Below are 21,800 nucleotides of genomic sequence, written 5' to 3' on the forward strand. Positions count from 1 at the left end.
TCTCATCACACACCCTCTTACTATTCTCCCATTTTATTTTCATTTTCATTTACATAAACGTTTATGTAAACACTTTTTAGTACACCATTATGAATAGCTTTTGTTATTAAGTCTCATTCATCACTGTTGAGAATTTTAATAGAGTCCCATTAAGAAAACTTATTAAAGGTTTCAACTTTCCTTCAAGTATGGTTAATTTAGCATAAGAAATGCATTGGAAATTACCATTAACAATGTTTTTCAATAAAAAAGGATCAAAGAGTGCTCCATATTTAAAAAAAATGTTATTTTTGTTATGCCCTAATGAGATAGAAAGGTGATGGTGTGTGGAAACATGAGCGTAATTAATTTTCGCATGCCCTCTAAAGGCAAAGGAAAGGGTTTCTTTGATTGTAAGGAAAAGCAGCAATGGTGGAAAGATGAGATTGATTGAGAGAAGGGTATCCACGTGAGATCATGGATGATGGGACCAATTAATACTCATCGACTAGTATTCATGAATGAACATTGGCTATCCTTGTCATTTGGTTACAACTTACAAGGATCATTCATTCATTCTCATTAGTATTACTATTATTTTATTTATTTTTTAAATCTTATTAGTTGGGAAGAAGTTGGGAGAGGAGAATTGATTAAAGGATATAAATGATATGGATAACAAGAAAATGCTATGTACAAGTAGATACATGTCATGATGTAAACGAAAGTTATTCAATTCTAGTACACCATCTTCCTTTTTATAATTATTATTATTTTGTGAGAAAATATTAATTATAACAAGATATTTATGTTGCCTATAGTAGAGATATTAAATTTTTGTTATTGAGTTCCCATCAAATCATATAGTTATATCCTCTTAGTAAAATTTATTTAAAAACGATAATTCGTGTACTAATACGCCGTTTTTTTATTAAAAATTATTATTATTATATAAATTTTGTATTTTTTATAATAATCAATTTAAAAATTATACTGACAATGATTGTTAACTGATTGACTTAATGCAGACATTTATTTTTCAATTTTTTTTAATTAAAGTGAAAAAAATTGATGCTAGATTTAACACTGCTTATTTTAAGACTTGTTCTCTTAGATTTGTTTTATGAAAATGAACTAATTTGATGAGTGGAAGTCAAAAGTCACGGTTAAGGACCGCCATACCTTCCGCATGTGAGTTAGGTATATTGGAAAGAAAATACTCAAATGTAGGGTACGAGATACCGTGATTTATGTACTTTCTATAATTCAACTATAATTATTATTAACAGTACTGTATTTTTTGAATAAATTTATTTTAGATATTATTATATATTTTAACATCTAAGTTATATTAACATTTTAAAATTCATCCATTATTTGTATCACATAAAAATTTATTAAAATAATAAATAAATACAAATACATACTTATAATATTATGTGTGAATAAAATTCAAATTAAATTATTCTTTTAAAAAAAAAACTTTAAATTATATATACTAACAAATGTATTTTATTTATGATTAATCTTCATTTAATCGTATTTAATATTAATAACTCTAATTCATTTTTATATAATTTGTTTGTAAGAGAGGTATAATTTCATCAATATTAATTTGGTAATGAATTTTTATGTGATACGATAAATTCAATAAACACTATAAAATATTATTAAATAATGATTAAAATTAGAACAAAAAATAATTAGTCATTGACTAAATTTTTATTTCATAAATTAAAAATTATTGATGTTTAAAATACTATTAATTATTAATAATAAAAATCTATTATTAATTTATAAATTATACTTTAAATTAATCTTTAACATTAATTATTAAAATTTTAATCACTTACCATTGTTAATTTAGCTATTATTTAATGATTTTTTTTTCATAGTGAAACAACTCTAAAATAAACTGCAATACCATATTAAATAATAAAATTAAGCTTCTTGAAACATAAATTTAAATTAATTTATTGATCAAGTATTTATTAGTGTATATATTGTTAGCATACATGTTGTATCATATATATATATATATATATATATATATATATATATATATATATATATATATATATATATATATATATACATACAAAAAAGTAATAGTGATGAGTAGACAAGCATAAGGTAATAAATTGATTCATGGAATTCTTAGTTGATTCATAAAGTAAGACAATGAAGGAGGGTAACATTTTAATTACCAATGCGTACGTTTGGACTTGTCGACTTTATTGTTGAGAGTAACATTTGTCCCTTCACTTCTCTTTCCAAAGCAAAATGGACAAGTTTTACATTCATGGTATACCAGCTTTCACACTCTATAAATCAATCTAACATCATAATTAAAATCCTTAACAAAACTAATAATCCAAATTAAACTTAATATATATATATATACAAACTTCTATTTGTAAATTAAAAGTATCACTCTTGTTTACATTTAATACTTGTTGTATATTTCAAAATTTATCTTATGATTTTATTTATCTATGAAAAATAAGGTTATAAGTTTTTCTTTAATAAATATAAGAAAATGTAGTTATCAAATTGTTTAAATTTATTTTGACATTAAACGTTAATATTATTGATTTGTTGTTGAATGGAGGTTCAAACTTCATATTCAACACTTGGTGATTTGTTGTGGATTGTATCATTTCACGCACTGTATTATTAAATGTATGTGTGATAATATAACACCAACATTGTCACATCAATGATACGTTGCATGGTAGTACTCTATCTATTTTCTTGATATATATGTTATTCAAAACACGCGCATGTCACATTAGTTATCAGCATTAAATTTATTAATTATTTATAGTTTTCTGAAATTTTCTTGACATTTTTTCAAATTATCGTTTTTTCTCTTTTAGCTAATTAATTAACATTCAAAGACATAATAACGATTATATAATATATGATTAATTATCCTCTCTTTTCCTAATAGAAATTGTTTTCAATATTTGTTTTTTGCTACTAAAAGTGTTTTCATTAACTAATTACAAAACTGAAAAAGAAAGCCCTAAATGCTTTATAAATATTCTAAAAAAGTATTTTATGCACGCGTGAAGGGAGTGCTTTATAGTTTATTGACAGTTTTTCTCTTCCTATTAGTTATAATTTTAGGTTCTTTTTATTAAAAATTATTTGAAATTTGTAGTTAAATAAATAATTTGAACCATTGCTTATAGTACAATATTATCAACTGTCTTGTTTCTCATAATTCCAGCCCCATTTCATGGCCCAAATTGTTTTTCCTGCACTCATTAAGTGGACCAGTACAGTAAAGTTGTATTAGCCCATAAAAATTGGAAAGGTTTGTTTCACACTATTGGGTGTGTTGCTCCCTCCACCAATGCCCCTTACTCCCTCCACTTCCCCAATTTATCTTATTTCCAAAACTACTTTTTTATTTTCACTTTTTATCTTTTGGGATTTTTTAACATATTTCAAAACTATAATTTACCTCTCACTTTCACTCCCGCGCTAGTTGCACCCCACCACCACACCACACCTTTCATTCTTCTTCTCTTCCCATCTTCGTTCAAGGTTTTCTTCTTCCTTCTCTTACTTTTTCTTTCAACCTTCTCTTCCCCACTTTCCTTTTCCTTTGCTTCCTTTCATTGTTGGTGTTGATTTGGAGAGGCGTAGAGGAAGAGCATAGATCTAGCGGTGGATCTGGTTTTTCATCTCCATATCAGGTTAGTTTAAATCTGTATATCTATTTATCATGTGTTGTTGTTGTGCTTGGTTGTTTTTTAGAGCCGCGAAGGCCAAAACGGATGTGAACATCCATCAACAGATGTCAACATTCGTTTAAGGTGAAATGGATGTCGACATCCGTTTTACCTTAAACCTTAAACGGATGTTGACATCCGTTGAAGGAAGCTCACTCCGTTTAAAGTTTACATTTTTATTTTAGGGTTTATTCTAGGATTGATTACACACCTAAAGGAAGAACCACTGCACGCACCACCGCACCACTGAGATCGACAGCGCTTGATCAATTCTTTCCACCACCACCAACCTTTGCAACCTTTGACTAAGTATACCACCGAATGAAACTACACCGCATATATTCTCACAGCGAAACAAAGAATGGGCTGGGAGTGGGTAAAAATTCAAAAACAATAACCCTATAAATAAAATTTTACTGAAGAGCAAAACAGTAAAGGAGAGGTGGAGGGAGCAAGTGGTGGTGGTGGAGGGAGCAACACCCCCCGCACTATTTGGGTTCAAGAATAACAACCCAACTTAAAAGAAAAAAAAAAGGTAATATAAACATTCCCTAATATCTAATTCCTTGCATCTTATAAATATTTTTATCCACATACTTTCCTTTAAAATGGATAGTTATTTATATTTATATTATTGATTACCAACTAACATTTCCTAAAATTCAAAAAAAAAAGAAACATTCTAAATTACATAAAGAGTGTTGTCTAGTTTCGGGCCAAGGTGTAAGACTTGTAACTATGTAGTATCATTGTGACTACATAACATCATGCTTGTTTTCGATGCCCACTTGCACAATGCATTTGCAAATATCTTTGAGTAGCATATTTATCGTGTATGCATAGTAAAAGAAACATAATGTAATAAAATGATTGTTTCTTCCTTTGCCAAATTATTATAATATAAGTAGTAGTAGGAAGTAAGGCTATCGGGGAAAGGTTTTTTTTTTTCACTAACCTGCCTTCACTTAAACCAAATGTATTCTCTCTTTTCCTTTTGATCTCATTTCTATTTCTCCTCTTCTATAAAAAATTAAAATTGAGAACATAAGGAACATTTTGAACCAATCAAAATGTAAAATAGTTTGGGGATAACTTTGAAGTTTTAACTTGGAAAAACTATTTTAAGGTAAGGGGAGTTAAAAATATTTTTTGTACATGTTTAGGTTTATTCGGTATAATGTGATATGTTTGATAACTATATGTTTTCATAAATCTTTTTTCCTTGGTCATTGTAAATTATTGTAGTGTAAATTGATTCTTATTATATATTTTGATTTTATTTATTTATAGTGTACAACATTTCAATTATATGAAGTTATGAGTTATTTTGATAAAAACTGTGATAGTAAAACCTGTTTTGAATAATTCTGATGAGTTAAGAGAATAAGATCCTAAATATTGGAATGTGTGTGATCTCGATAAAACATTATTTTATACTTTTAACTATTGATGGAACTAAAATTTTTACACATAGTTCGTAACACATATTTCTTCAATCAGATCATTGTGATTGCTAATTAGAGGTCTCTGGTTAGAGAAATAACTTTCATAATTTTTAGAAAAATTTGAAGGTCATTTTGTTTTGTGTTTGTTTTGAATTGTCTCGGTAAAACTCTTGTTTCTACTTTGTTAACCATTAGATTAATCTAAAACTTTTACACATGGTTTGTAATACATATTAACCATCAAGATCTTCTTCCATTAGAGGTTTGTGTTTAGAGAAGTCAGTTTTAGGGAATTGAACATAGTATCATTTTGTTTCTTGAGTTGTTTTTGTAAAACCTCCAATTATCTAATTATTGAATCGAGCTAAAATTTTGATAAATATTTCATGAAACATAATTCTTTATTTGATTGTTGTGATAGATAATCAGAGGTTTGTAATCAGAGAAATTATTTTTGCATTTTTGAGAAAAATATGAATGTCACGGTAAAACTTCATTTTCTACTTTGTTAATCATTGAATTGGGCTAAAATTTGTATGCATAGTTTGTAACAAATAGTTCTTTTACTTTCACCATTGGGGTTTTCAGTTATAGGTCTTTCGTTGGAGATATTTGTCTCGTAGTCTTAATCTTAAAAAAAATTGTCAAAACTTAAACGACGAACCTTTGTTATAAATATCGTGGTAGAGTAAACTATGTGAATTCTTATGTGATATTATGAATTATTGTACTTATAGGATGAAAGTAATATTTTGATGTGAAGTAATGATAGGTAGTGTGTTGAGATGGATTTTATGTAAGGATTATCCTGACTCAGCTAATATCAAACTAATAAAAGATTTAAAGAATAATTCTGATGTATTATTTCAAAGAGTAGAGTACCATATATATACATTTAAGGATCCTATAATCCTTCATCTATTAAAGGAAGGAATGACAGGTGCACAAATCTGCACAAATTATAATAATATCTAAATTATAACTAACACAATATTTGATTGCCTAATATCCTTTAATAGAATATTTGGCATATCTTAACATCCCCACTCAAGTTGGTGCATGGATATCACACATTCCCAACTTGAATAGAGACTCATTAAACAATCTTCTTGATACTCCTTTGGTGAGAACATCAGCCAACTGCAATTCTGATCTTACAAAAGGAAATGAAATTATTCCAGCTTCAAGCTTCTCTTTGATGAAATGTCTATCAATCTCCACATGCTTTGTTCTATCATGTTGCACAGGATTGTGAGCAATTACTATAGCCGAAGTATTGTCACAGTACAAACTCATAGCTTCATTTTGTGTAAAGCCCAAATCTGATAGCACATTTTTAATCCACAAAAGTTCACATACACCTAGTGCCATGCCTCTGAATTCTGCTTCAGCACTAGATCTTGCTACTACAGGTTGTTTTTTACTCCTCCAAGTTACAAGATTCCCTCCTACAAAAGTAAAGTATCCAGAGGTAGATCTTCTATCATCTTTTGAACCTGCCCAATCTGCATCAGTGTACCCTTCTACCTTTAAGTTTTCATGATTTGAGAACAAAATTCCTTTTCCAGGAGCGGACTTCAAATATCTCAAAATCCTTTCAACAGCATCCATATGAAGCTTCCTTGGGTCATGCATAAATTGACTAACAACATTCATTGCATAGGTGATATCTGGACGTGTATGGCACAAATAAATTAATTTTCCTACCAGCCTTTGGTATCTTCCTCTGTCTATGCTTGCTGAATCTGAGCATTGAAAGAGTTTATGATTTTGTTCAATTGGTGTATCAGCTGGTTTACTCCCAAGCAGCCCAGTTTCCGACAGTAAATCAATAGTATATTTTCTTTGGCATAGAAAAATACCATGTTTTGATCTAGCTACTTCAATACCCAAAAAATATTTGAGGTTTCCAAGCTGTTTCATCTCAAATTCAGATGCAAGGTATTGTTGTAAACTAGAAATCTCATCTTGGTCATTTCCTGTAACAATCATGTCATCTACATATATAATCAACGCTGTAATTTTTCCTTTTCCTCTCTTAAAAAATAAGGTGTGATCAGAGTTGCTTGCTCTATAGCCAAAAGCCTTCATAGACTTGGTAAACCTTCCAAACCATGCTCTTGGGGATTGTTTTAATCCATATAGAGCCTTCTTTAATTTGCAAACCTTCAGTCCAATTGAATCAGTCATGCCTGGTGGAGAATCCATATAAATTTCTTCTGAAATTTCTCCGTGTAGGAAAGCATTTTTCACATCAAATTGTAGAAGAGGCCAATCTTGGTTTGCAGCTAGCGACAAAAGTATTCTCATAGTATTGAGTTTGGCTACTGGTGCGAACGTCTCTTGGTAATCTACACCATAAGATTGAGTGTAACCTTTAGCCACAAGTCGTGCTTTATACCTCTCAATAGTTCCATCAGCTTTATGCTTAATTGTAAAGACCCATTTACAGCCCACAGTTTTCTTCCCTTTTGGTAAGGACACAAGATCCCAAGTGTTATTTTTTTCTAAAGCTGCCATCTCCTCAACCATTGCTTCGGCCCATCTAGGATCTGCCAAAGCTTCCTGTACATTACTAGGAATAGAAATTGAAGATAATTGAGATACAAATGATGCATATGACTGTGATAACCTGTGAGATGACACATATTTACTAATGGGATATTTAACTTTGGCTTGGAGGTCTGGTTCATATTTAACTGGAGGTTGACCACGGTTAGAACGAGGTGGAAGAATATATTGAACAGTAGTAGACTCAGTGTTTGGTGTGCTGGTGGTCTCACGCAGACAAGAATCAATTTCATGATCAATTTCATCTAAATTAGTATTATGAGAGATAGGATCAGAAGGTACCTCTGAAGAGTCAAGTTGAACCTGTGGAGAAGATTGAGCCAATTGGTTATGATCAGAAGACATTGTATTATCCAGAAAAGAAGGGTCCATATTTAGGATTGGCTCACTTCCTGCAGAATGATCCTCACACAATAATTTATCTTCACAATCAAACATACCAACATCATGATTATGCACTTCACTTTCATTGCCTCCCTGAAGTGGAGAATCAACATAAAAAAATTCATGCTCATTAAATGTCACATCCATAGAAATATAAAATTTCCTTGATGGTGGATGGTAAGCACGATAACCTTTTTGAGTTGATCCATACCCAACAAAAACACATTTGATCGCTCGTTCTTCAAGCTTTGTACGTTGATGTGGGTGTAAGTGAACATATATAACACATCCAAAAATATGAGGTGGTAAATAAACTATGGGAGGAAGGATACAATGATCAGACAACACATCAAAAGGCCTTCGAAAGTTAAGCACACTAGAAGTAGTTCGATTAATTAAATAAACGGCAGAGCTCACAGCCTCACCCCATAAATGAGATGGGACATTACCATCTATCAAAAGTGATCTTGTCACCCCTAATATATGTCTATTTTTCCTCTCCGCCACTCCATTTTGTTGTGGTGAATAAGGACATGTAGTTTGATGCAAGATGCCTTTAGAGTTCATGAACTCTATTAATTCAGTCTTAAAATATTCTCCTCGATTGTCTGATCGAATGACCTTAATAGATGTGTTAAATTGTGTAACAATAAAATGATAGAAGGAACGAATCACATCACACACATCACTTTTATATTTAAGCAAATATACCCAGGTTACCCGAGTACAATCATCAACAAAACTAATAAACCATTTTTTTCCATTATGTGTAGATTGAGGGGCAGGGCCCCAAACATCTGTGTGAATTAATGAAAAAGGAAAATTAGTTTTGTTATTGCTTAAAGGAAACACAACACGATGATTTTTTGCCAAAACACAAGTTTCACAAAAAAAATCAGAAATATTGCATTTATGAAATAGTGATGGAAATAATTTTTTTAAATAACCAAAAGAGGGATGTCCCAACCGTCTATGCCACAACCAAATTTCTTTTTTGTTTTTATCTTGTATGTGATCGTTCACAAGACAAGTCAATCCTTTTTTATGGTTTGATTGTGAGACATTTTCAAGATAATACAGTCCTTCACTCTCTTTACCACTAGCAATCTTCTCCTTGGAATGGATGTTCTGAAAAAGACAATGGGTTGGGTAAAATAAGGCAACACAAGAATGTGATTTGGTTAACTTGCTGACGGAGATAAGATTACAGTTTAATGTAGGAACAAATAAAACATCAGGAATCGATAAGGAGGGTGAGAGGGATATAGTACCTATACCTTCAATAGGAGATGAGACCCCATTGGCATTAATAATAACAGTTTTAGAACAATTAGAGGAAAAATTAGTAAATATATGAGGATCACAAGTCATATGATCAGTAGCACCCGAATCAATTATCCAATCCCTATCCTTACTAACAATAGAAAGATTAAAGACAGAGTTAGATATACCTGACTTGGTCACAAATCCGGCAGCCGTAGAAATATAACTCTTGGAAGCAGCGGAAGTTCCAGAATCATATTTCTCCGATTGATTGTCATCGGAAGAAGCCATCAGAAATATTTGATTAAAAAAAGCACTGATTCCTATATCTTAGAGGACATCAGTGTTGGCTCTGATACCATGTTAGAAGTGGACTTGAGGCCTAACTCATCCTCACAAAACCGGCTTGTAAGGTGAGGTCTGCACCCACTTATATACTTTAATTTGGCCTTATCTCTAGTCGATGTGGGACTTCCAACACAGCCCCCTCACGCCGAGGTATATATATCTCGAGCGTGAGATTAGACATTAATGGGTGGTCCAATAGCGACCCGATAATGGGTGGAACAATATGCCCAACAAACAACCAATAATGCGGTGTTGGAAGTCCCACATCGACTAGAGATAAGGCCAAATTAAAGTATATAAGTGGGTGCAGACCTCACCTTACAAGCTGGTTTTGTGAGGATGAGTTAGGCCTCAAGTCCACTTCTAACACAAACACATGTAGAGTATGATTTCTAGTGGTGAGAACCGATTAAGATTTTTATATAATGGATATAGAAATATATCCTGTCATGGTCTAATTGTGATTGTGAGTTTAAATTCTTAAACATCTTGAGAGGTACAGGAGAGAAACATAACATGTGCAAGTCTCTAAGTTAGTCAATACATTGACTTTCGAAAGAAAAATTCAAATGTTTATGTTATAAATGATTTATGAGTATTGAGCCATGAGACTATATTGTATAGATGTTTGGTGATCGTTGTTGAATTCTTAATCTAAGAGTGGATGATGAATATTATATGTGAAGTAAAGTTAATTGTTTAATTAATTTTATATGCTATAAAAATGGTATAATACATTTGATATTGATTGGAATTATTGAATACTTTATTGTTTGAATTATGAATAATATTCACTAGTTTACTTTTGCGTTTTTGTGATTATAGTTTTTATTTGCATGATTGTATACTTTTTACTCGTGACTAGAGAATCAGGTTTAGGTTCATGGAGAAAATCTTAAGAGATAATAACAAAATAGTAAAAATAATTTTCTATCATATTGTAAACTTATATTGTATTGTAAAATTTGAAAATGTAGTTGAGAGTTAAAACTATTTTGATTATACTAAGTTTGAAATATAGTGTAAAAACTATCATATATATATATATATATATATATATATATATATATATATATATATATATATATATATATATATATATAATGTATGTTAAAATTTAGGAAATAATGTAATTAATAATATATTATCTACTAATTTTATTGGTTACGTAAAGGAAAAAAAGAGTAAATCTCAATCTAACTATAATTTCACGTTACTTTCTTTTTTACTTGTGTCTTAATAGAAGAATGAATGTGAATTATTTTATAAAAAATTTACAATTTATTTATGATTATTTGAAATAAACTTTGTAAATATTTATATACTTTCCGATATAATATACTTTTATAGTATTTATAAAAAAAATTTGCTTAGTTTTTATAAAAAAATGCATTTTATATGTAATTTAATCTCATAAAATGGATTAAATTTATATCTATTTATATATAATATTGTTAACAAATGTAATATATAATATAAAGTAAAATCGTGGCAATGTTTGGGAAAAAAAATCTTATTAACTACCATGTTTGCTAGCCGATAAAATAAAACACATTCTTTTCTAAAACAAAATGGTAAAAAGTTTCACATTTTAAAAGTCATTTATTTATTTATTTTTAACATCAAATAATTCAATAGAAGGACGCGACTTTTTCAGTAATTTCCTTATTTTAAGCAATGATTTCAAAATCAGACAAGTCATTAAACTAATGAAAAGTAAATTTAAAGTTCAATCGGCACAGACAAATTTAAATAAAATATTGTCATTTTTTTATAAAATAATATCATATACGAAGCAATATTAAAAGGATAATTAAGATGATATATATAAATTAATATAATTAAAGATTTAGTCACTTTTAAATGTCATAAGTTGTAACTTACATCCAAAAGTAAGTCATAATAAATAAATAAATATAAAGACTAAATTTAAGTTTAAGAATACTAAATAGAATTCATTAGTAACTATAATTGCCTTAAGAAAACAACTGTTCCAAAAAAAAAGAGTCAGTTGAATCTTTAAATATGATAGTTTTTTCAGTTTATGATCGTTTCGATTAATTATATGTCGATTCAAATGAAAAATTATTTTCAGAAAATAGAAAATCACTTTTAATAATTTGAAGTAGATTACACTTAACAGTCAATTAATTTAATCCATTTGATTTTTTTAGTCAACATTATCACCTAATTCATTATATGATTAAGTATTTTATTAATTGAACAAAACACTCATAATTTTATTGATTTTTGTTAGAAACTTGATACATTATTTGTCCTAAAATCTCATTTTTTTATCATATTATTCTTATCCACAAAAACTCAAACTTTAAATTAATCTATATATATTGAATGAAAAATCTATTATGCATATTTTCCTCATGTTGAAATAAAGATTAAAAAGAAAGTGACCTTTCTCTAAAATGTCGTTATGAGATGCTTTTACCATTTTCTCAGTGTCATTTTTACTTATAATGATGATAGATTGTGATTTAAATAATGAATTATGTAGAAAAAAATCATATTAATATTTTATACACGATACCCAGATAATCGAATATGATTAGATAGAACATAATGTTACATTCATAGGACTCACAATGAATCAATTACAACAAATATTTTTAGTTATGGATTTTTAACTTATTATATAATTTAAAATAATATAACATTTGGATAAGGATTTTAGGAGAAAAAAAGAAGGTAGAGAGACAAAAGTTGTAAATATTTATAGTGAAAAGAATATTTTTCTATTGATTCTTATAAATGAAGATTTTACTGAATTAGGTTAAGTAGGTTTTCCTTCCGTATTGAAATTTTTCTACATTAAAAAGTTTTAATGTGTACTAATTTCTCACTTCTTTTGTTTGTACATTTTATTATTTTACATATTATTTATATAAAAAAATTAAACTGAACTTTACTTTAACTTTTTATTTGTTATTTTTTTTATCTTCTCAATTGATTATTTAAAAAAATCAATATTGATGCAATGTTCCAATAATCAATTATGTGGAATAATATTATATTGTTCATGAATCAATGATGAACTTATCATGTAATAAGTTGCATCTACTCACTTTACCAAGCCAAATTTTATATTTTCAAGAAGTTTTTACGTTGGAAATTAAAGTTGAAAGAATATACAATTTAATGAAATATTGATAGTTTAATAATAATTTTTTTTATACACGGTGTAAATTTTCTACTTATTTTTCCTCTTTTATCACACATTTTTAATTAATTAAAATAACCAAACTTTCCATTCTAATTATTATTTTCTTTTTTTCACTCCAATTCGAATTCTAATTTTTCTCTCTTTTACGTGATGAAAACAAATTGGATGACAGTTTCCTTTACTTTAACCCAACAAGATTGGGGACCTATACAAAGGTACTCTCAATAATAAAAGTTTTTTTTTTGTGGTTGGAAAAAGAAAAATTAATGCATAAAGAGTTGAAACAAAAGTCTCTTTTTTCTGTTCATAATAGAAATCAGCCTTTAGTGTGGGCCTCCATTGGCATGTGGACCATCAACTTGCATCATTGAAGCGTAGCCCAATTCTTTATTCGTTAATTTAGGTCTAATTATAGGTACTACCACATCACTAATAAAAAAAAAAACAAAAACTAGCCATATATTTTATTTTAGAATGAGAAATGTGCTTAATGGTAATTTATTTATTATAATTCAAATTTATAATAAATAAATATTTTTTAAATTTATAAATTTATTTATGGTAAAAATCTTGTAATAAATAATTTTCTTTTAATTTCTATCCTTTCTTTAATATATACAGGTATGACTTAGAATTTGTCGAGTATGTCAAATAATATTATTTTTTTTGGCTTTGATTTACATATACACGTGTCAAAGAATTGTATTTTTTTTATTGATTCATGTTCGCTTGGTTTAACACTTTTACACTTTACTTTGTTTTCGTTTCTATTAATTCAAACATCTTCGTTCCACACATTTTCCTTTCATTTATTTATCTTTTCATCTCCATCTAAATCTAAATAAAGTATAAAAAAATTGTCTATTCATATGTAATTTTATAGTTTTAATCTTTATTTTCAATATTAAGTGATGAGATACCTAGTATAAACATAGAGTTACATAAATCTAAATAAAAAATCTAAAATAAAAATAATGAAATTTTTTCAATGCAAAAAGTAAATTAAAAATTATAATCTTATAATGAGAGAAATAAATTGAAGACATGAAAGAAAATTATTACTTTAATTGGTACATCTTTTGATTAGTATTTATGATTATTTAGGTAGTAGCCTTAGTCTTTTGAAAATTTTTGGACAATTTTATTTTTGTCTTCCTTGAAGTTATTAATGTTTAAGAAACACATAACTGTTGAGTAAGAGAATTTGAAATCATTCTCTTAGACTATTTTGAAATATTTCTTATGAATTTGAATTTGGTTGTTGAGATTGAAATGACTTAATTTTTCGAATGGATGTGTATCTAAGTCTACTTACGCTGAGCACACATGTTGAAATATAAATAAAGTAGTAATTTGGATAGTAAAAAGCAAGTTGAATTTGGCATATAAAACTAGTTAGAATATATAGAAATAATTGAAGTTGAATTAGATATCTGCTTTTTATGAATTGATATTGTTTTCTTATTATGCATATATTGTTTGAATGTTGAGTTTATCCATTTTAAATTCATTCAAATATTAGTATTATTATAAGCATTATTGTTTAATTGTCCACTTAGTTGATGAAGTTATAGAATTTCTTCTCAAATCATAATTTGATGACTAAACATCTATTATAACTATTGATGATTAAGTGTTACGGTAGCTTTTCAATTAATTGTAATTTGAATATGAAATATAATTGCCTAATTGTTAGTTTGAATAAAAAAGTCAATATATTTTTTATAAGAGCATATCATTCAAGTTTTAGTATTGTCACTTGAGCGTTATAAATTAACACTCAAGCATCCTACTTTCAATTTGAGTTATAAAAGGATTGAATCAATTCTTTCTTTTCCATAAAGATATTACTTAAATATTGAAATAAGACTAAAATTATATGTTATATTACTTAAATAAGAGCTTCATCACTTAGAGTTATCACTCAAATAATGTATTTTTAACTCAAGCGTCATTCATGAATTTTGTTATAAATTCATTACTTCAGATTAATTTAGACATGAGTGATTAATTTAAATTAAATACTTAGTTATTTATAATTATGACATCAATTTATTTGAGAATGACACAGTAGAATAAAAAAGTATAATTGAAAGTAATGTATGAAATTAAATATTTATCAGATAATGAAAGTGAATGGTGATGATTCTAGTAATTACATAATGAATGTTGTGTTATGTAACCCTTTATTTGTTTGAAGATCAAAGAGTATTGTAAAACTCCTGGTGATAAGGTTTATTTTTCATCCGATCACTTTATTGAGTAAAATAAGTTCTTTTGCTTTTTTTAAAATCGTTTGGTTTTTGGTTTGCATATGTAGGGTTTAGTCTTGCATGTCTTGTCTAAGGGTTCTTGTTCTATCTTTGTTCCATTATGATCATTAGGTTATGATCTGATCATTGATCTGAGTCTTCTTTGAAAATATAATGTTTTCCTTATGTTTAAGAGTGCTTAAAGATCAAGGGAACTTTGTTGTGTTCCTAGTCAAGTAAGAGAAGTTAATTATTTAAAATTAATTGCGCATTTATGGAAGTGTAGTTTGATTTTGATTAATTAGATTGGTATGAATTGGTTGGTTCATAATGTGAACTGAATTGATGATTCGAGGTAAATGTTGACTTGAAATTGTTAATTGAAGATAGTTTTGTTTTAAGAATTGATAACACTGGGTTTGGTTGTTGATGATGGATTTTTTTATAAAACATTTGATTGATTAAATTGATGCTTCTTAGCCAAGAGAAAGTTAAATTGTAATCTTATAAGTTATATTTAATAAAGAATAACCAAAGAAGAGAGAAACTCATCAAGTAAAACTTATGAAAAATCTCATACTTTTAACGTAGTGTTGATAACCTTACAGTGTCGTTGGACACGAATTAGGTATTGTCATTGACCTTATCTGTTGAATAGAACTTTAATACTACTAGACACAACAAATACAATAAAATCAGTGACTTATTAGCGTTAGATATCACCAATAGATTGTTGAATGAAACTTTCAAATAATTTTTTTAATGATATATCATTATTATTATTTTTAAAATATTTCAACAGTTAACTACATTTGAAAACGATGTATCATAATTATTTCTTTTTAAATAAAACAACCTAATTATAAAACCAACTATTTCAAATTATATTTCTTTGAATTTTGTATTTAGTTCTTTAGGAACCAGATCTACTCTGTTAACATTTTAAAATATTGATAAAACGCACAAAAAAATTTATATAAATAAAATTTACCAAATAATGGTAGGTAATATTAAACCAATTTTGTCCACTGTTTTATGATTTTAACATCAAATGTTATTTCACACATTTTTTAACTTTTACACGTTTCAGCAACCTATTAAACATCTAACGACATGTTAACGAGTCATAAAAAATAAAAGAAAATCATCTGACTGAAAATTCCAAAAAAGTTATAATAAATTTAAGAAGACAATAACTGAAATTGACAGAAAAATTAAATTTATTAGATAGTACAATGTACGGAGTATTATCTCTTATTTCGATTTATTATTAATGTGGTCAATCAATTGAAGAAAATAAAATATAGTTTAAAAAGTATTTCAAAACAGTATCGTTTCATTTTTTTTACATGTTAACATTAACATATAGGTAAAACGAATACAAATTAAAAACGCGATAATAAAATATGTATAAAAAATGATGATAAAACTTAAAATATAATAATTGAGGATAAAATGTTTTATTAAACAAAAAATCGAAAGTAAGCGAATGAATAATTAATAAATTTTACATTTTTTTTACTGAAATTTATTTCAACCGTATCAAGTTTTCTTAGTTTTACTCTTTTTTCTGCATTGCCACTGAAAAAGAATACAAGTGATGACAGAGAGTGACAGGTGCGTGTCTTTATCATATCCTCTTACTCAATTTGTCGTCTACTTTTTCTCTTTTGTTATTCTTTGCTCTCTCTTCTTTGTGCTCATCTCTTCGTGACACCATTTTCCTCAAACTAAAGGACAATGAAAAGAACGTGTTTTAGGATTTTCCATTTATTCTTCTCTTCTTTTAAGAAAACCAATGAAGTTTTTCTTATAGGAGTTTGTGGAACTGTTTCTCGCCAATCATATAACTGTTCTTGTTTGATTTTAGAAATACTAAGAACAAATTAATTGAAAGCATTAGATAGAACGAACAAGTAGTCTAAAATAGCAATAATTTTTCAAAACATAAACACGATATAAGACTTGTACAAAATACAAAATATACATTTTGTGTTCTATATACATATAAAACTACATATATATATATAGTTATATTCAAGTTTTTTATCCTTTGACACTTGCAGTGTTGTTCTTGGTCCACACCTACTTTCCTTTTTCTGCTAACATAAGTAACATGATCATAGTAAAATAGTGAACAGCACACTGTGAAATACAAATCAAGTGATAAATATATAATTATGTCCTCATTTAATATTCAATTTAAAATATAAAGAGGATTCATGAAGAGAAGAATAACAAGAAATATCTTATTGCAATATGCTCACGTTGCTTCTCTCTTTAAGATTGTCTCTTTAACTTGTCTTTGAAAAGAAAAGTTATTTTACAAATTTTCATAATATCATTGTATTCATTATGTTCTTATAAGATTTCAAAACACTTTGTATTTGTATTCAGAAATGAAATAACACTCTTGTAAGATTAACTCAATGGAGTTAAATTATTTAATCAGATAGACTAACGATATTACGAGTGGTTAAACTCATCTAACCAATGGATTAGTTGTACACTAGGACTAGTTAAACTCATTTTGAAATTGAAATTATTTGTGATTAGTGATACTCTTTAAAAAAATTTAAGAAAAAACTAAATGTAACTTAATTTAAAGTGAACAAATATACTTTATTATTGTTATTTTTCAAATATATTTTATTAAACGTTGTTTTAGAAACTCAAGTATTTAACCTATTGAATAGTGTCTAACTTTTGCCAAAGAGAATTCAACATTTAAAACTCTATTTAGACTCTCGTTTTTAGAATTTTTTGTGTTTCGTAAAATTCTTTTTCTTTTTACTTCCTGTAAAATAATATTATTTTTGTTATATAATTGAGGTGACTATTCCAGGGTTGAATATCAACAGTAACTTAAATATAATTTATATTAACAAAAAGTTCAATTGAAATAATTTAATGTAGAATTTTAATCTCTTCTAAAATATACATTATGTTTGCTTTTAAATTTGAATCCATTTAAATTAGTTATGAGATCAATCAAAAACCTTATTCATGGATGTAAGGTGCTTTATTTGAATCATGGGAAAGAAAATCAAGTAAAAATGAAAAAAAAAAGAAAGAAAAAAAGGAGGTGAAGTGAAGTTATTTAGACGACTTGAAATAAAATGAGAATAAATACAATATAATGTAATTATGTTTATTTAATAAATTTATTTATATTTTTTAACATGGTTTATGATTATTTGTTATTGATTTAGTTCAAAGTTTGAGTGATCTTAAACCAGAATCTTCAAATTTCTCATTCTCTTCTCTCAAAAGATCTTTAATAAGTAAAATCTCTTAGATGATATAACAATTATTATTATAATAAAAAACTGTATAATAACAGGTGTTTTAACACAAATCACTATTCTACAAAACGTGTAAGATGTAACATAATCACATCATATTTTCTTCTATATCCGTACGAATAAATAATATGAGATTTCAAAAGTTTTTGACTTATTGACACGTGACCATTTATATTTTTTTTGTAAATTAAAAAATTAAAAACTTCAAGAATTGAATTAACATATCCAAATATGAAATTAACATCAACTCATCAGAAAAAATTAAATTAAACCTTTTTAAAAATTTAAATTAAATAAAAAACCAATAAATTAAAGAAGTAAATCTAAGACAAAATTTTCTACAGATTGTTAGAGTTTAATATTTTAGTCTTCAAAACACATAACCACCTGTCCCTGTGGAGGGACCAACGACGTCTCAATTTCAAACACGTGCGTTTATTAATTATATTATTGGTAGCACTTTCGAATTCTCAAACAAAAGATGACAAATACATGTAGCCACAAAATATGATAATCATATCCAAAATAATTGTTTTATTTATATTTAAAAAGTAAAAAAGATATGTCGGTCCATATATGAGCATTTCAATTACTTGAAAAACTAGAAAATAGGTCCCCATATATATATATATATATATATATCGTACACAAATTAATTTGTATATGAATTTCAATAACTATTCGAAATTTTGTGAAGACAAGGAGTGAGCAAATAAAACTAATTACTCCATATTAAATCGAGCTCATGGATAAAACGTATAAAGAAAACCAAACAAAATTAAAAAAACATTAAAAAGAAAATAAATTAAACAAATATTTGTATTGAATGCAGTTTGTCGTTGTTTGAAAGAATTGTATCACCAATTAAAGAATTGTCTTCGCCAATTGCTTTATGTGGACTTCTTAATTAAATTCTTTTATTTTATTTTATTTTTTCTATCAAAACATTGTTTTCATCATCTGGGATGATATGACTAATTTCGTCAAGTTTCATATGTGCCATATAAAATTATATTACACTATATTTTGTAAAAAATAATTGTATGGATAAAATTCCTCTACCTTTCCTTTCATAAAAAATATTACATTTCTATTTCTTATTGTTTCAAAATACATTATGTAATATCTCATTTTAGTAATATAAAATCACTAAAATAAAATAAGATGCTAGAAAGAAGATAATTTATAACAAAATTAATATTTTAAGAGAGGAAAAATCTACACTGAAAAACAAAAAAAGTTATATATATTGTTACTTCACCATCAACCCCTACATTGAGACAACTAGAAAGATGTCATCCTTAAGTTCATACTTATTAAGGTAATCATCGCAAAAGAGAAAACACACAGACAAACAAAAACAAAAGCAAGAGTAAGCTAATGATAAAGTAGTTTAATATGAAAAAATAAAATTCAACACACAATTTCAATCACACAATTAGTAGAACATCTACCACCATTCACACACATTAAAACATCTTTCCCATTCACACCACTGACTCGGACTTGGCCAAACCCTTTACAATATAGTATAAATGTCGAGCCATGGTTCTACACTTGTGTGGTGGAACAACTGACCCACTCAATACTACCACACAAGGTTAGTCCTTAAAACACCCTTTGCCACCATGAAGAAAGTTCCCCAGGTTAGGACCTCCTGCTCCTCTTACGACATGACTCATCACTCTCTAATTGAGCATGGATGATCATTATACTGATAGAATAACCCCATATTGGCTTACAATTTATACTATTTATACACATAAATCCCCTAATAAGATATTCTTCCTTGGAATTTTCTTTTCCAACCTTGAAAACCATTTGAAATCATACATATGTCCATACACTTTCACATTGAATACCAACATGTAACATCACTGATCATACATTAAAGAAATAGAAACACACATACAAGTCATCAGAAATCACACAATAACAATTTTCTTCATAGCAACATGATACTCCCACTTAGGCAAGGAAAACAGTTTTGAAACCCTCACCAATAGCTCCAGAAGGTTCCAAAACCCCCAAACTGACCTAAAGAACGTCCAAACCTGATATCTGAAACCCCAAATTTGATATTTCCAAAACCTAAAAAAAAAAGAACAAAATTAGTGCGGTAGCGCTCAGCGCCCATAAGCTACCCTTCAGCACCAAAGTCACTAGAATGGTGGCGCTCAACGCCTGGTTTGGGCACTTAGTGCTATCAGCAGAAACTTACCCTTTTTAAATTGTTTTCCTCACAACTGCTAAAGACTCTTAAGACCCTTTAGACCTTAAGAAAACTATACAAACATTATTGTAACTCAAATTTACCACCCAAAACCCAAATTAAGTTCTTTAAGCTACCCAAACTCATTTCCACCTCTTTTAACATTCATTCTACTGCACAAGCTGCATAAATAAGTTTTAAATGACTTGATAATAGACATTAAACTCTCCAATTCAACCCATAATCACTCCCTTAGAAATTTGCTACCTAAAACCCCTCATTTGGATCAAAACCATGCAAAATACACCCTCACAACCCTCTACTGCATAATACAATAGAATTTTACTGGTTTAAAGTCTCAACAAGTCCAAAATGACCTCAAAATAGTCCTTATACTTCTACTTTTCTCAAATCACCATTTCCTAAAAGACTCACCTATCAAAACCCCCAATTTCACTTTAAAATAGTAGAAAAATGAACTCAAGTGTTCTTTCTCAATCTAACTTCATAATATACCTATTTTAGAACTTAAATCAATTATACTAAACCCTATGACCTTTACCAAATTGCAGATTTCTCTTTAAACTCATTATTTCAAAATTTGAGATACCAACACCCATCAATTTAAACCACCAAGCAGTACCTCAACTATTTCTCTTCATTAATATCATCTCCAATACAGTTTTGCATTTACTACCATACCAATTTCAATATACATGCACTCACACAAAGTACATACATACATATAAACGCAAACACACATCATAAAGCACAATAATCACTTATTCACCCAATTTATCATATCCAAGTTATCATAAAGCACATTAAACACATCAATAACATATTTCAAACTTCCTACTACATATATGAAAAACGAAATTAGCTTCCCTTACCTCTTAGAAACTCCAGTTAACTCTAGAGAACTTTACTCTGCTCCCTCAGCTCAAAGAGATCAAACAACACTTACAGACCTCGAAAAGATGATCAAGATATACCATTAAAACCATTGATCAGTAGAGAACCTAAGAGAATGCTCAGACCATACATGTGATAAAGAGAAACTTCACATGCATTGAAGAACGTGAAACTTAGAGAAAAGGATAGAAAACTGACTTATTCT

This window comes from Vigna angularis, chromosome 8, assembly GCF_016808095.1.
Source record: "Vigna angularis cultivar LongXiaoDou No.4 chromosome 8, ASM1680809v1, whole genome shotgun sequence".
Classification (NCBI taxonomy): domain Eukaryota; kingdom Viridiplantae; phylum Streptophyta; class Magnoliopsida; order Fabales; family Fabaceae; genus Vigna; species Vigna angularis.